At 39.2% G+C, this 16,437-nt stretch overlaps 1 long non-coding RNA gene and 1 pseudogene across 3 annotated transcripts in view; one reads left to right on the top strand and one right to left on the bottom strand.

The window, feature by feature from the left end:
* LOC106006441 overlaps positions 1-16,437 on the top strand; it is a 40,104-nt gene that overhangs the window by 2,654 nt on the left and 21,013 nt on the right. For 2 of the 3 annotated variants that reach the window (XR_006604084.1, XR_006604083.1), the window contains exon 2: positions 1,859-1,941. The exons of the other annotated variant lie outside the window; for it this stretch is intronic. This is a non-coding gene — a long non-coding RNA (uncharacterized LOC106006441). The remainder of the gene's footprint in view (positions 1-1,858; positions 1,942-16,437) is intronic. 3 annotated transcript variants of the gene reach the window in all.
* LOC101694617 lies at positions 3,791-4,516 on the bottom strand (annotated as a pseudogene).

The raw sequence follows: 16,437 nt of genomic DNA on the forward strand, positions 1-16,437 counted from the left end.
TCACTAATCATCAGGGAAAAAAAAAATCAAAACCACCATGAGAGATAACACCACACTCTTGTTAGAATGGCCATCATCAGAAAAGACAAGAGATCACAAGTACTGGTGAGGATGTAGAGAAAAGGGAGGTCTTGTGCACTGCTGGTGGGAATGTAAATTGGTGCAGCAAGTGTGGAAAATACTCTGGAGGTTCCTCAAAAATTAAAAATAGAACTGCCAGGGGATCCAGCAATGCCACTTTTGGGCATGTATCCAATGGAAATAAAAACAGGATCTCCAAGAAATGCCTATACTCTCCTGTTTATTGCAGTATTATTCACAGTAACCAAGATGTAGAAACAACTTAAGGGACCATCAGTGGATGAATGGGTAAAGATGTAATTGATGTGTGTGTGTGTGTGTGTGTGTGTGTGTGTATAGTGGAATATGATTTAACCATGAGAAAGAAGGAAATCCTGCCATTTGGGACACCATGGATGGATCTTGGGGGCATTATGCTAGGTGAAAAAAATGACCGAGAAGACAAATAATGTATGATGTCATGTATATGTGTAATCTAAAAAAAATTGAATTCATAAAAACAGACTAGAATGGTGATTACCAGGGGCTGGTAGAGTTGAGGAATTGGAGAGATAGTTGACCAATGTTGGTCAAAGAGTATAAACTTCTGGTTATAAGATGATTATAAGATGAGTAAGTTCTAAGGATCTAATTTATGGCATATTAAAATGCTATTAGTTAACTATTGTTAATACAGTTAGTTAAAACACTATATTGTATGTCTGAAGTTTGCTAAGAGAGTTAATCTTAAATGTTCTCGCCCCAAAAGAAATGGTCGTGCTAGGGCAAGATGGAGGTGTCAGCTCTCAATATGGTGATATATGTTGCATTTTACAATAGATGAATCTATCACCTTAAACTTAAACAATGTTGTATGTTAATTATATCTCAACCAAGCAGGGAAACAAAAAATCTGAAAGACATTCAAGCCATGTACATTCATCATCGTCTCTAGGATGGTGTAATAAGAATAGTTTGCTGCAATTCCTGCACAGGCCACCACCACCACTGCCATGTGGTTGGATCAGTGTGAAGGGTTTTCTCTCAAGCCAGCCACCCATCACTCCATTATAAACTCATTCATCCCATCATCAAGACCCAGCAGCATGTATTCCTTATTCCTCTGAGCTGATGGACATGTCGACCCATCCAGAGTGGGAGACCTTTCACAGAGATGAGGAATGGTTTACAGCTACTTTACAATGTGGGAGAATGATTTATCCTTCATATTTTCATTCATTCAACCAACATTTACAGATATTTAATATTTACAACTTAGAGGTTCTTTAAGCCCTGGAGATACAGCGGCAAATATGATGGGCAAGGTCTTTTTAAAGATTTTATTTATTTATTTGACAGAGAGAGAGCACAACCTGGGGAAGCAGAGGCAGAAGGAGAGGGAGAAGCAGATTCTCCACTGAGTGGGGATTCTGATGTGGGGCTCAATCCTAGGACTCTGAGATCAAGACCTGTGCTAAAGGCAGACACTTAACCGCCTGAGCCACCCAGGTGCCCCTTTTATTTATATTTTTAAAAGATTTTATTTATTTATTTGACAGATAGAGATCACAAGTAGGCAGAGAGGCAGGCAGGCAGAGAAAGAGGAGGAAGCAGGCTCCCTGCTGAGCAGAGAGCCTGATGTGGGGCTCGATCCCAGGACCCTGGGATCATGACCTGAGCTGAAAGCAGAGGCTTTAACCCACTGAGCCACCCAGGCTCCTCTATGTGGAAGCTTTTATAAAGAACTGGGGTGTTTGACCTAATTTTTATTTATTTATTATGCGTTCACTGATTACAGGGATATTTGCTAAGCACCTACTATGTCTAAGTAATGGGAGGCAAGGAAGAATCAGAAATGAATCCTATCATCCTGGAGGAGAGGTAAGATACACATCATGAATAAATCACATGCATCGTTTAAAGTGGTAGGGGTCATAAGCCAGAAAAGGACAGGAGAAGAGTTCACAGAGAAAAGGTAATTTATCCGGGTTACTTCTTTCTTAGTGAAGGTCTGAAATTAGGAAACATGGTAACAGTTCAATCATGGCAACCTTTAAATCTATTCTGTAATGTAGTGCCATGTGGGCTTAATGTTTATTGTTATTGTTATTGGCGGTAATGACACTGTAATTCATTGTCGTTGTAATTATGGACACATCACAACACCCCTCTCTCTGAGGCAGGTATTATAAAACTCTGGAACTCGATTTCAGGCCTTGTCAGGAGTCGGGTATGGTTGAGAACTTCCAGAAATCAGGGATGTGCCTCTTATAAGAAGAGGCAGAGCAGTGCAGGGGTGAAACAAACAGGCTCTAAACCAGAGGGCAATTCAAAACCAGCCTTCAGAGGCTGACTCTCAGGCTTGCCTGCTGTGAGGCCATGGGCAAATCACTTGAACTCCCTGTGTGTGTTACCCCATCTGTTCATTTGAGGTGATAACAGTACTGGCTTCATAGGGTTATGTGACAATTAGATGCATGTAATGCATTCACAACAGTGCCCAACAGACAGTATATACTCAGTGATGCCCACCATTCTTAGTGCTCTACCCCAGACAGAGGGACCTCTTGAAAGTACAACCAGCACCATTATATTAATGCATTGTCTTCCTGTATTTAAATATCACTGAAAATAATTTATATTAATTTTACTTTAAAAATTCTTCCTGAGTTTAGCACATGGGTTTAAATTGTTTGAATAATTTGTTTTTACTAAAAGATTTTTTTTCACGTTTAATGTGATATTTGATATATACAGAAGGGTATTTTATGCATCAGGAATGTAAACTTTAAGTGTCTGTATACTTCTTCCTTATCCCCTTCCATGGGCTCTCCTTCAGAAGTGGCCACTCTCCTGAATTTTGTGTTTATTATCCCTTTGCTTTTTAAAAAACTAAAAAAATTAAAGTGTAACATAAAAAAGAATAAAATGCACAAATCTTAAGTGCATAGCTTGACTGATTTTTACAAAAGTATACACTTATGTAACCATACCTAGATCAAGATATGGCATATGATTAGTATTCTAGAAGCTTCCCTTGTATCCCTTCCCAGTCAATTCTCTCCCTAGTCTCCCTGCAAAGTAACCACTGTTTTGACTTATATCACCATAGACAAGTTTTGGAATTATTAAGTATGTATTCTCATGTCTGCCTTCTTTCAGTCAGCATTATCTTTGTAAGATTCATCCATGATGTTATACGTGTTAGTAGTTCATTTCTTTTTCATGGTTGAGTGGTATTACATCATATTTACTCATTTGTTCTTGTGTGTGTGTGTGTGTGTGTGTGTGTGTGTGTGTTGGCTGGGTACAGTATACTTTATTGATGGTACAAGATAAGATAGGGCTCCCCAAATACTTCCCCTTCTTTAGGGGGTCTGGGATGGGAACTGTGTAGAGGTTGGGAAATACTCAGTGTGTTGGGGGATGAGTTGGGGCAAGGGCTCCCCAGCAGCTCTCTTCCTCTTGCTCTAACTAGGGCTGGTGGTCCAGCGGGGGGCTCTTACTCCTTGGAGCCATGAGGACCATAAGGTCTACCACCGAACTGCTATAGTCAAATTCATTGTCATACCAGGAAAAGAGCTTACAATTGAAGACAATGCCAGCCCTGGCATCGAAGGTGGAAGAGTGGGTATCACTATTACAGTTTCAGGAGATGACCCGGTGTAGCCCAGGATCCCTGCTTTCCCACCTTCTTGATGTCATCATATTTGGCAACTCTCTCCAGGCATTAGGTCAGATCCATAACTGACACTTTGGGGGCAGGGACACAGAAGATCATGCCAGTGAGCTTCCAGTTCAGCTTGGGGTGAACTTAGCCTTGATTGCACCAGTAGAAGCAGGGATGATGTTCTGGGCATCCTCTTGGCTATCACACCACACTTTTCCAGAGGGACTGTTCATGGTCTTCTGGGTGGCAGTTATGGCATAGACTGTGGTCACAAGTCCCTCCACAATGCCTAAGTTGTCATGGATGACCTTGGCCAGAAGGCTAAGCAGTTGGTGGTGTAGGAGGCATTGCTGACTATCTTGAGGGAGTTGTCATACTTCTCATGGTTCATGGCCATCACAAACATGGGGATATCAGCAGAAGGTCAGAGATGATGACTTCTTGATCCCACCTTCAAGTGAGCCCTAGACTTCTCCATGGTGGTGAAGATCCCAGAGGACTCCACAACATACTCAGCATTAGCATTACTCCCTTTAGTGTTGGTGGGGTCTTGTTCCTGGAAGATGGAGATAAGCTTTCCATGGATGGAGATGGGCTTTCCATTGATGACAAATTTCCTGACAATACTACTGAATTTGCTATGGGTGGAATCCTACCAACACAGGTAGATCATGTAGTTTGGGTCAATGAAGGGGTCACTGATGGTGTCAATATCCAGTTTGCCAGGGTTAAAAGCAGCCCTGGTGACCTAATATGGCCAAATCTGTTGACTCAGACCTTCACCATTGTGTATTGGGGGATGTGGCTGGCACTACACCAAAAGTGGCTGTCTGCCACATGGGGAGAAGCAGAGAGCCCCTTCATTCTACTGTTAATGGACATTTGTGTTGGGTATAATAGGAGTGTAATTGTTGTGTCTTAGGGTATGTACATGTTATAATAAATACTTCTAAAGAATTTTCCAAAGTGGTTGTACCAATTCACATGTCCACCAACAGTGTGTAAGAATTCTAGTTCCTCCATATCTATCCTTGACAACACTTAATATTGTTAGTTAAAATTTTTTTAGGCATTCTGGTGGGTATAGTGGGTTATTTCTCTATATCTATTTTATTGAATCCAACAATTTTTGATGTTATTTTTATTTCCATTCATTTGAGGGTATTTTCTAATCTCCATATGTATTGCAAATATCTATTCTATTCTACAATTTGCCTTTTTTCTTTATTAATGGTATTTTGTTGTTGTTGGCTAGAAGCTTGATATTTTAATGTAGGTTTTTTTTTACATTGACTTATGGGTCAATTAGAAAATTATATTCTTTAATTTCTAAACATCTAGAGATTTTATAGTTATCTCTCTGTTTTGGATCTCTTGTTTGATTTCAGTGTTATCAGAGAATATACTCTGAATGATGTCTATCCTTCAAAATATACTCTAAGACCATGTTAAAATCTCCAACCATACTTGTAAATATCTATGATCTGTCAGTTTTTGCTTTATATATTTTGAAGCTATGTTGTTATGTGTGCACAAATTTTTTAAAAAAGATTTTATTTATTTATTTGACAGACAGAGATTACAAGTAGGCAGAGAGGCAAGCAGAGAGAAAGAGGAGGAAGCAGGCTCCCTGCTCAGCAAGAGAGCCTGATATGGGGCTCGATCCCAGGATCCCGGGCATCAGGGCCTGAGCTGAAGGCAGAGGCTTTAACCTATTAAGCCACCCAGGTGCCCCATGTGTACACACATTTAATACTGCTATATTTTTCTCTTGAACCAACCACTTTATTATTAGGAAATGTAAATTAATAAAATTGCTTGCCTTAAAGTTTACTTTGTCTGATAGTTGTCTAGATACAACATTTTTCTTTTGAATAATCTCTGCTTGGTGTATCTTTTTCCATCCATCCTTTTAGTTTTAGCATTTTCCAGTTATCTGCTACTATATAACAAAACACCCCAAAACAGTGGCATAAACCAACAACTCAGAGATGTTATGGGTCAGGAATTTGCACAGAGCTTAGCAGAGATGCCTTATCTCTGTTCTACAATGTCTGGAATTGTGATTGGAAAGACTTAAATGGTTGGGAGCTAGAGTCATCTGGAGATTTTTCACACACACACACACACACACACACACACACACACACACATCTTGTACTTGGACCAGGCTAACTGGAGACTGAGCTCAGCTAGGAGTGTTGCTGGAGTGTCTGCCCATGCCCCTTCTATGTAACTCAGGCTTTTTTATAGCACGTAAGGCTCAGGGTAGTCAGGCTCTTACAAAGAGGGCTCAGAGCTCCAAGAGCAAATGCTTCATCAAACAAGGCATAAGTTGCCCAGCCTTTATCACCTGCCCTTGAAAAAAAGTGTTACTTCTGCCATATACTATTGGCTGAAGGAATCAAAAACCCGTTCAAATAAGGGAGGGGAGTTAAACCCCCACCTTTAATGAGGAGAATCAAAGGATTTGTGGCTATGTTTTAAACCTTCCACATAGCTTTTCATTCTGTAATCTTATGTTTAAGATGTATTGCTGTACAGGAATACCTCATTTCATTACTTTTTGCTTTATTGCACTTTGCAGATATTACATTTTTTATAGATTGAAGGTTCATGGCAACCTTGTGATGAGCAAGCCTATCAGTGACATTTTTTTCCAACAGCATTTGCTCACTTTGTGTTTTGTGTCACATTTTGGTAATTCTCAAAATATTTTAAACTTTATCATTATCATTAGATATATTTTTATAGTGATCTATGACCCCTGAAATCCCAGATGATGGTAAGCAATTTTTGCAATAAAGCATTTTTTAAAATTATGCACTTTTTAAAAGATAATGCTATTGTATATTTAATAGACTACAGCATAGTGTAGACAACTTTTATATGTACTGGGAAAGCCAAAAATTCATCCGACTTGTTTTATTGCAATATTTGCTTTATTGTGGTGGTCTGGAACCAAATCCTCAATGTCTCTGAGGTATGCCTGTAACATACAGTTGGATTTTATTTATTTTTATCCAGTCTCACAATCCTTGTCTTTTAATTGGGGAATTTGGTCCATTTATATTTAAAGTAACTACTGGCAGCAAGGTTTAAACCTATCATTTTACTATTTACCTTATATTTGTTCCATTGTTTGTTAATTTTGTTCTCTTTTCTTTCCTTTGGCTTAATGAGGTATTTAAAAAAATCATTTCCCTACTCTATTAGATTGTTATTTGTACATTCTTTTATTATTCATTAGTGATTACCCCGGAGATTGCATCATGTATGATTGTTTTGTTATAACCTATCTTAAATGAACACGTCTATCACTTCTATCACTTCCTGGACAGTGCAATAACCTTATAACACTTTATTGTTTATTTTATTATTTTTAAAAGATTTTATTTACTTATTTGGCAGAGAGAGACACAGCAAGGGAGGGAACACAAGCAGGGGGAGTGGGAGAGGGAGAAGCAGGCTTCCTGCCAAGCAGGGAGCCCGATGTGGGCCTTGATGCAGGGCTTGATTCCCAGGACCCTGGGATCATGACCTGAGCCAAAGGCAGATGCTTAATGACTGAGCCACCCAGGCACCCCAACGTTATAACACTTTAACTCTATTTACTCTCCTTTTGTTTTTTGTGGTATTGTTAACACATATTTAATTCCCCATATACTTTGAGCTCCACAGATATTAGTATTATTGTTTTATACAGTGAATATTAATTTAGATTTATCCATAAATTTTACCAAAAGTTGCTGTTCTCTCTTCTTGCGTTACTGTGTTTCCATCTGGAAGCATTTATCTTCTGCCCGAAAAAATCATTTTAGTGTTTCTTCTAATGCAGATATGCTAATGATAAATTATCTCAGTTTTTGTTTATCTAAAAATTTTTTATTTTGTCCTTTATTATGTCCTCATATGTGAAAGATATTTACACTGAGTATAGAGTTTTAGGTTAGCAATTGCTTTCTTGCAGTAATTTAAACATTTCCTTTAACTGTCTTATCGTTTCCATTTTTTCTATTGCTTAGTTGTCAGTTTATTTTTGTTCTTTAAAAAAAAATATGTGTCCTCTCCCCCTCCCTGGCTACTTTTAAGATTTTTCTCTTTAGCTTTGTTTTTTAGCAGTATTTCTGTGACTATCTAAACATGGTTTTCCTTGTATTAATCTTGCTTTGGTTTTGTAGAAGTTCTTTATTCTATGTTTGATGTTTTCATCATTTTTTGAAAATTCTCAGCCAGTATTTCTTTGAAAACTGCTTCTATCCCATTATCTCTCTCCTCTCCAGCTGGGACTCCAGTGATAAATATACTGGATGTATTTAGCATGTGCTTAGACCTCTTATGCTCTCCCCTCACCCCTCATTTTTTCATTCCTTTTCCTCTATGCTTTATTATCCTCTCTTTGGAAATATCTAATCTGCTCTTGAACCCCTCTGTTAATTCTTAATTTCAATAATTTTATTGGTTTATTTCTAGGATTTCCATTTGACTCTTCCCTTAACAGATTCAGTTCTTTGGTAAAATTTGCTATCCTTTTCTTTATTTTCTTGAATATATCAATCATAGTTTCTTTAAAGTCACTATCTGATAACTCTAATTAATATGGATCACTGTTTTTTCTGTTATTTGTTTTTTCCCCTCTGGATTTTGAGTCACTTGACACTATTTCTTGGCATTCTCGGTAATTATATTTCTAAGATTCAAGTAGCTGTTGCAAGTAGCTGTAATTCATGTATTTTTACTAATTTATAGTATTATAGTGTGACTTGACCACAGAATTGACCATTGTCTTGTTGATGGTCATGTGCTTAGTAGAGTAATTAAAAAATATCACTCATTCTAAGCTTCTTGAAATATTTAAAATTAATTTTAAATAAATTAAAATAAATTAATTAAAATTAATTTAAAATAATTAATTCTGTAGTTACTTTGAGTCTTAGAGAGCAAGCCAGTACAGTGTGTTTGGACCACACTGGCAATGGATGATTTCAATGATGCAAGTACTAGAATGTGCTGTGATTATGATTTTTCTATTATGGTCTTACTCTGTATCCCCAAAGAAGTCCATTAACTTTTCAGAGCTGTTTGTTTGCAGTTGATTTGGCCATGTGGGTGGATAGTTGGCTTCACAAGCGGACACAAAAATCTGGAGCTGGACTGGATCAGTTCATTCTCAGTGGAGTGAAATGGAGGGAGTATGATAAGACCAGATTTATTTAGTCATTCTCTTGAAGAAGTCATGAATAGAATTGGAATAAAAACTCAGGAAGCTGGTGCCTGTTCATGATTCCAGTCTCATGGGAAAACGTTCCAGCTCCAAAGCACATGTTCGTCATCTGAAGTCCTTGAGATAATTATTCAGAGTGCCCCTGGGTGTTTTGTTGGAGCATGGGCATATATAGTGGAAGCAGTGTGAGGAAATGGAAAGAATGTAAACTGCATTCACACTGACTTAGGTTTGAATCTTGGCTTTGACACCTATTATATTTTTACAAAAATGTCTAGTTAACTCTTCATCTTCACTTTTCTCATCTGTAAGGTGGACAGGCAGGACATGCTAGTACCTTCCTAACTGGATTCTAGGGAAGATTACATGCCAACTTGTATGAAAGATGCCCAACATAATATCTGGTGATATTGGGTGTTCAATCAAAGATTGCTTTGTGGGCACCTGGGTGGCTCAGTGGGTTAAGCCTCTGCCTTTGGCCCAGGTCATGATCTCAGGGTCCTGGGATCCAGTCCCGCATCGGGCTCTCTGCTCGGCAGGGAGCCTGCTTCCTCCCCTCTCTCTCTTTGCCTGCCTCTCTGCCTACTTGTGATTTCTGTCAAATAAATAAATAAAATCTTAAAAAAGATAGCTTTGTGTCATTGGCATCACTGTCATCCTCATTATTATTACCACCACCATAATAAGGAAAGCTCTGGAAATGAGCATGGCTCTGGGCCTCACAGGAAGTCCTAACATCTTTGCTGTTATGCTCTTCAGTGTGGCAAGTTTGTGCCCCTGTATAAGTTCCTAAGTTATTGCTGTTTTCCAGGCACTGGCCATTACATCGGACTTTTTCTTCAAAGAGGGAAGGAGAAATGTTCTAACTAATTAGAAATGGGGTAGTCGGATTTAGGGCAAGACCTACTATAATGATTAGTCAAAAGTCTATGGAGTGACAATCAATTTGAAGGGAAGACAGGTTATATAGCAATATGCACCAGGGAATCCACACATAGCAAAAGATTTTTATCAGTGCTACGGGGCTTAAAGCTGTCACTGAATTCAGCTGACTTTTAAATACACTGACAGCTGACATACACATAGGCTAAGAAGAGAACAAGTTTAGGAGCCAATCAGATCCTGGGGAGATAAACTAATGATGTGCCATCAGCTTGGTTTTGTGTTCCAGTTGAAGTTAGAGGTTCACAGAGCAAGGTCTCATCAATCAGATTTTAACATAACTTTTGTTCATTTGTTGGGTTGTTTATTTATGAAACATTATTTATGAATATCTCCCATGGGCCCAGAACACTATGTGAGGTGCTCTGGGGGATATAGAAAGGTGTCTGTCTGTCTATGTATCTATCTATCATCATCTATTTATCATTTACGTATCTATCTATGTACCTATCTATCATCTATTCTGCTGCAAAGGAGCTTTGAGTTTGGTGAGTTCCTTTATATGGTTTATATATGTGGAGGTAGCATTAAAACACAGATTAAAGTGGTGAGGTCACAAGGTCATAAGAGATGTGCCAGTTAATTTCAGGGGAGTTCAGAAGAGGAAGAGAACACTTCCAGTAGGTAGATGGTGTAAATCCTGTTGGCTATTCCTGCTGCTCCACTCTCTAACTTCTCCATGTCATTGCCACCCTAGTAATTCTAAAACACTACTTTCAGCCTGTTCAGCTTTTTCTTAAAACCCTTAAATGATTTTCTATTTCCCACTGAACAAATTTCAAAGTTTCTTTCAGATTGTTCTATTATCTCTAGTTCTGCAGATGTAATTTCTTCCCTCTTTTTTGGGATGGGTTTGGCAGTGTGGGGTTTGCTTGCTCTGTTTTTGGCCTTCTTCATATATTCTGTGATTTTGGTCTGAGTGCATCTTTCCTTGGGGATGTTGTTGGTGAGAATTTTTTTCCTTTTGGTGTCTTGGGTTGTGTGATCATCCTGTGCTTGCCTCTGCCTGGCCCCAAGAGTTTCTGTACTGAGCTATGAATGAATTAGGGTTTTTACCTCAAAGGGCTTCCACACATGGCCTTGGAACTATATTCTAAGCTGATAAACATTCTAATTTCTGGTTATGGCTAGCCTAAGCTTTATTGGTTCTTGGATTCATGTACAGAGCCAAGCTCATGCCGGTGAGGTTATGGGGCTTTTGATCTTGACTTAACATCAAGATCCCAGCCCCCATGGTTTGTGCTTTATTGAAGTGCTACAAGCTTTATGTGGATCACTTTCTAAATCTGTATCTTTAGCCCTAACTTGACCCCTGACCAAACTCCAGAGTTATAGTCTCCTATACCCAACTGCCCATTTGTCAACTCTATTTGGTTATCTTATGGCCATGTTAACGTGGTCAAAACAGGACTATGGATTTGTTAATATACATATATGTTAAACACATCACCGTGGGATATATATGAATAAATATGTTTTTTTTTTAAAGATTTTATTTATTTATTTGACAGAGAGAGATCACAAGTAGGCAGAGAGGCAGGCAGAGAGAGAGAGGAGGAAGCAGGCTCCCAGCTGAGCAGAGAGCCTGATGCGGGACTCGATCCCAACATCCTGAGACCATGACCTGAGCCGAAGGCAGCGGCTTAACCCACTGAGCCACCCAGGCGCCCTGAATAAATATGTATTAAATGCCTATTATATACAGTCACTTTAGTGGCTGTTATCTCGTTTATGTCATTGTCTGTATGCATTATAGGTAAATGTATGACACAACATATATATATATAGAGAGAGAGCATAGTTATCTTGATAACCGAGATATGCTTTGCAACATTCTCAAGATTTATAAGTATATGCTTTTTAGATAACAGCAGTCCTACCACTAAGTGCCTCCCTTTTCATGAGTGCACAGTTCTGCTTTTCTTACTGGGATGAGGAGCAGCTCTCAGGTTTCCTTCCTGCTTGAGTTTGAAACAGTGTGGTTCACCCACTAACTATGTACATCAGGATTGCTGGAGTTCTTGTTAGAAAGATTGCTTTTTGGACTCTCTGAAGCTAAACTTTCTGGGGATAGGGCTCAGAAAAACATACTTTTAACAAGTTCTACTTATTCTTAAGTGCACTGTGGTTGAGGACCACAGCTCAACTCCCTTTTCTCCTTTGGCAATTCATCTAAAATATTTCTAGAAGAGACTGTTCCAGGGAGCCCAGAAAAGAGGCAGCTGAATCACAGCCATTCCTTTCCACACAGAAGATGCCATGAAAGCCAGGGGGACTTGGTTTGGCCACATTTACTGCCAGGTACATCTTGCTGAGTGGTAATATTGGACTCTCCACTTGAACTTTCCAGAACTACAATCACTACTTTAAAAAAGTTCTCAGCACTTTTCATCTTATTGGTCAAAACACATAAATGTGAGCAGAGGATGACACCTAGATATCATTATGGCTTGACCAACTGTCCTGGTTTGCCTGAGACTGAGAGGTTTGATGGGATCCATGAGTTTTAGTGGATGAGTTGGTCATCCTCACAAATATGCCTTCTGGGTCAGTTTATGAGTGGAAACTAAATGCATCAGGAAATAATAGAATTGACAAATATGGGATGAAATATATTTGGGGATTAGTCAGATTTGTGGTGCAGGATTGAATGGTTCATGATGTTGAAGAATGGGCAGTTTCTCTCAACCTTCAATAAAGGCTTTGTATCCACCATGTTGTATGGTGTGGGCATGTTTCTTCCAATTCATGCTGAGATTGAGAATAGTGGTGACAACACAGTTGGAGTGAGGAAATTTGTTTCTTAGCTCTGAAAGCAGGCTGCCCTTTCTGACCTAACAATGGGTTGTTATGTGCCTTGTTGTATGTCCCTAAGGTGTTGTGAGAGCAAATAAAGTGAACAATTTGTTAGGGGGAGGGGGACATGGTGGGTATCGCTTCCCATTCTCTGATCAGAAGTTGTGATCAGATCTGGTGGCTGCTGTCTCTGCTGTTCCTTTTAACATGCTCTCCAGTTCAGATGACTTACCATTAAGCAAGGAGATCAGTGCCCAGTGTCTACAAACTTTTAAAGATTTTTTGAAATGATGAGAAAAAATTTTTTCAGTTGAAGAAAACGTTTTTATATATAATATAAATACATTGGTTTTTATAGCAATGTAGTCATAATATATAATTTTAATATAAACATCCAAATATTCATTTACTATATTAACATATATAATTAATATATTAATATATAACAATACATAACAATATATTAATATATAATAATCAAGACATTAATTTTATAGCAATGTAGCAATAAAATATAACTTTAAATTATATAAAATAATTTATATATTCTATATTATATTATTAATTAATAACAATTATAATTATAAACATATTTATAATTATACAATATAATATGTTTAAAATTATAATCAATATATATTTATAACAAATATAATTTATATTTATAATATATAAGTATTATTATAGAATATATCATATATTTAAAATTATAATTCTAAAATAATTACTAATTATATAAATGATATAATATACTATTATATAAAATTCATAAAATAAAAATTTAAACTATTAAACTATTAAGATGTATATTTAAATGTTTTTTAAAAAAGATTTTATTTATTTATTTGGCAGAGAGAGAGAGATCACAAGTAGGCAGAGAGGCAAGCCGAGAGAGAGAGGGGGAAGCAGGCTCCCTGCTGAGCATAGAGCCTGTTGCGGGTCTCGATCCCAGGATCCTGAGATCATGACCTGAGCTGAAAGTAGAGGCTTAACCACTGAGCAACCCAGGCACCCCTAACTTTTTTTTAATAGAGGAAAGGGCCCATGAAGGCAAAGCATGTAGGTCCCACAAAAGCCATAATGTGGCCCTACTTCTCAGGGTGGCAGCTATTTGGCACTGTCTCCTGGGCAAAGAAAAAAGCCTTGGGAGTCACCAACCTCTGAAACGGGGCTGGGCTGAGGGGAGAACCATGGAGGACATGTCCAGATGTGGATCTGTGGGAGAAGAACAGGTGACTGTGGGGGACACAAGACATGGGAACTGTCTAGAAAATGAAGAGTTTGCAGAGTGGAATGCTGGTTGGATTCACTTCTAGACTAGCTAGACGAGGGAAGTGAGTTCTGGGTGGAGGTTCCTTGATGCGGTTTCCCAGTGTACTGTGGCAGGCGTTCACCAGTATCCCCCACTCTCCTCCTCCTTCGACAGTAATCCCCTGTGCTGCACTGGATAATATGCTCCAGAAAGAGACGTCCTAGTCCTAACTCCTGGTGCCTGTGAATGTGCCCCTCTTTGCAAATAGCATCTTAGCAGCATAATCTCACATTAAGATAACTGGTGTCTCTATACACCGGAAAGGAAAGGAAGGTTTGCATCCTGAAACACAAAGGCTGTGTGATCATGGTGTCAGAAATTGGAGAGATGCAGTCAAAGGCAAGAACACTAAGGGTTGTCAGCTGCCACCGGAAGCTGGGGGAGCAGGATGGGGGTGTTTCTCCCTCAGAACCTCCAGAACCAGTTCTGCCAACATCTGGATTTTGGACTTCTGGCTTCTTGAACCATAAAAGAATAAATCTCTGTTTATATCACTCAGTTTGTGGTACTGTATGATGGCAGCCCTAGGAAACCCAATATATCCCCCAAATTGTGCTACCCACATGGCCTCTCACAGTAAGACTACAACTCCCAGCCTCCCTTGCAGCTAGGTGTTGCTGTTCCTTATGACTTGGTTCTAGTCATTGGGATGTGAACTCCAGTAATGTGCACAGCTTTCTAGCTGTACCTTTAAACACCAGGGTAATCTGGTGCCTTGCCTTGCTCTTTTCCTTTTCTTCTGGCTGGAATGTACTCAGAATGGAAGAGCCACAGTAGTCAGCTGAAATTACAAAATGGAAACTACATGTTGAGTCTGTGAGGACCATGTGCTTGAAGGACCTGGAGTTCTGATATGACGGCTCTGCCTTCCTGTCCCGGATTATTTACACTTCGCTCCTTAGGTGTGGAGGAAATGAGCTATCATGTGTGAGCCACCATTAGTTTGACTTTTACTATAGCCATTGAATGTTTTCTCTGAGGAATACAGTTCTCTTTAGTCCAGAGTCTTTCTTTATCGCTGCCCCTGTCAGATACCGATATTTGAAAAGGACATCTGGCCTTATTGTCAATAGGACCAATGTTTTGAGGTTTTCTTTTTTTTTTTCCTTCCTTCCTTCCTGATGATGGGAACAGATTGCATTTAGTTGCTTCTCCCAACCCCCAGACATAGCTCCTCCATCCATTGGGACACATGTATGCGTGGGTCGGGCCAGGAGGAAGATTGTTGCCAGGAAAAATCTCCTTATGGGACTTGAATATGCAGCCTTGACCTCATCATCGGGAGCTGGCTTTCCCTCAGCAGATTCCTAGCCGGATTTGGGGGCTCTGGCACCCCCTAATCCCGGTTCTTATCAGAACCTAGCCAGGCAGGGGAATAAGGTGACCCTTTGCGGCTTCCAGTAACCAGGTCTTTTTCCCTGGGAGCAGAAATGCCTGTTACCATGCTAATCTTGGTGTGTCTGTTTGGGTTTCTTAAGAATGGTTCCTTTCTATTTCTGCATGGGAAGTGCTGGCAAAGCTTCTCAGGGTAAGACCTGTGCCATGTGTGCGTGCACATAGGGTGGTGAACAGCAGATGCGTTCACCCTTTCCTCGGTGGTTTCTTTGTGGCAATGGCACTCTTTTATTCCCAAAACAATCCTGAAAGGTAAGAATTATTCTCCATATCTTACCCATGCCTAAGCCGGTACACGCATAGCTTGAGCACCTGCGAGCAGCAGAGTTCAAACCTAGTTTCTACATTTGCTTTCGATGAACTTTTCCATATAAACGAATCACACCATTTGTTATGACTGTAAAGCACAATGGGAGAGTAGAAATTCTGTCAATGTTTGCCTCATCTGATTATGGAACTGGCCACTCTGGAAATACAAGCAGAAGAATTATCTTTGGGGACCTGTGTTACTTTGGTTTTCCTTTGTACAGTTTATTTCTGCCTCCTTGCTCTTCCTCATCTTCTTGCACACTTAAGAGTGACAATAGCAACCAAGCACCCCTGGTTATGTTAGAGAAGGTGGATTTCCAGACTGATGAAGCTGGTGAAAGTTTTTGTTTCAACCCATTGACTGTGTTTATCATTTGTTTCCTTGTTTTCCAGTATGTCCGTTCTTTCATTAATAGCGCTGATTTTGAAACATTCTAGACTTTTATTTTTAATTAATTAATTAGTTAATTAAAAAATAATATCCATCAGTTGTTAATTAGATTTCTGGAGCTTCCTGCTGGAAAGAGTCTGAGACCAGACCCAGGCTAGGAGAGGAGAGAGTGTCTTGATCCACTCTTTTTTTTTTTTTTTTTAAAAAGATTTTATTTATTTATTTGCTACAGAGAGAGAGAGGACAAGCAAGGGGAGCAGCCGGCAGAGGGAGAGGGAGAAACAGGCTCCCCGCTCAGCTGGAAGCCAGATGTGTGACTGGATCCTAGGACTCCAGGA

Source organism: Mustela putorius, unplaced genomic scaffold, assembly GCF_011764305.1.
Source record: "Mustela putorius furo isolate JIRA1106 unplaced genomic scaffold, ASM1176430v1.1 tig00003976_pilon_pilon_pilon, whole genome shotgun sequence".
In the NCBI taxonomy this organism is placed as follows: domain Eukaryota; kingdom Metazoa; phylum Chordata; class Mammalia; order Carnivora; family Mustelidae; genus Mustela; species Mustela putorius.